The sequence below is a fragment of the Sinocyclocheilus anshuiensis genome, unplaced genomic scaffold (assembly GCF_001515605.1).
Source record: "Sinocyclocheilus anshuiensis isolate Anshui unplaced genomic scaffold, SAMN03320099.WGS_v1.1 scaffold843, whole genome shotgun sequence".
In the NCBI taxonomy this organism is placed as follows: domain Eukaryota; kingdom Metazoa; phylum Chordata; class Actinopteri; order Cypriniformes; family Cyprinidae; genus Sinocyclocheilus; species Sinocyclocheilus anshuiensis.
The window spans coordinates 715332-716521 of NW_015547670.1; positions in this window are offsets into that span (position 1 = coordinate 715332).

A 1190-nucleotide genomic window follows, 5' to 3' on the forward strand; every position below is an offset into this window, starting at 1 on the left:
TCTCCAAAGGCGTTTCAGAGAATTTGGCAGTACATCCAACCGGCCTCACAACCGCAGCCCACGTGTAACCACACCAGCCCAAGACCTCCACATCCTAATGATTTTTGGCATAAAAGAAAAATTGATAATTTTGACCCATACAATGTATTTTTGGCTATTGCTACAAATATACCCCAGCGACTTATGACTGGTTTTGTGGTCCAGGGTCACATAACAGAAGGAAAGGGGGCCTGTCAAGCTCTAAAATGAAAAAAAAAGCTTCACAGAAGGTTAATATGACAAGCACTTTTTTCCAAGCCTTATAAAGCAATTTGATAGCTTTGTGTTTAGAACAGACTGACATTTACAGTGAAAACTTCTCTGTTATAGCTCACAAAACAAATATGGCTCCAATAGAGCACAGAGACACACAAGAACCAAAAGCATTTGGTGTCACGGCTGACACATCTTAACTTTTGTGATCAGTTTTTAGAGGAGAAGAAAATCAGTTAAATATGACTAAGCTATTGCGTGGCTTCAGAGGACTACAAAGTGTATTTGTATGTAACTTGTATATTGGTTACAATTAATGTGACAAACTATACCTGCGGCATAGGGCAAGTGACTTCATACATACTGTACACTAAAAATCCCCTTGTGACCGATTAGTTAAAGGTGCAGTAAGCGATTTCTGAGAAAAACTATTGATATTTTAAATCACCAAAACAAACAGGCCCCAAAGGATCACACTTCTTGATAGCTTGATCTCTGCCCCCAAATTCACAAACATGCTATGCAACACAGGAAGAATTTCCTGTATTGCATAGCATGTTTGTGAATTTGCACATCCAGACTTTAATTTACTTTATCTAGACTACAATATTTGCCCACTCTTCTTTGCAGAACTGAGAATCCCTAATCAAACACACCTGGTCAAACTGATCAAGGATTACTAGAAACTGATGCTGCGTCTCAATGTGCCTACTTATACTACGCCCTTAAAGTATGTACTCTTTCAGTGAAGAAAAAAGTACACACTTTTGAGTGTGTAGTAGAAGAGTAGGCAAGCTTTGGGACATACTATCACGTCACACAATTGCGTCTTTAAAGGACCGCTCTGTCGCACCTGTTACACGCACCCTGTCACTGTAAACTGGCCTGACAATCTTTTCACAGTTAACATCCTCCACATTTCATTTCATATAACTTCC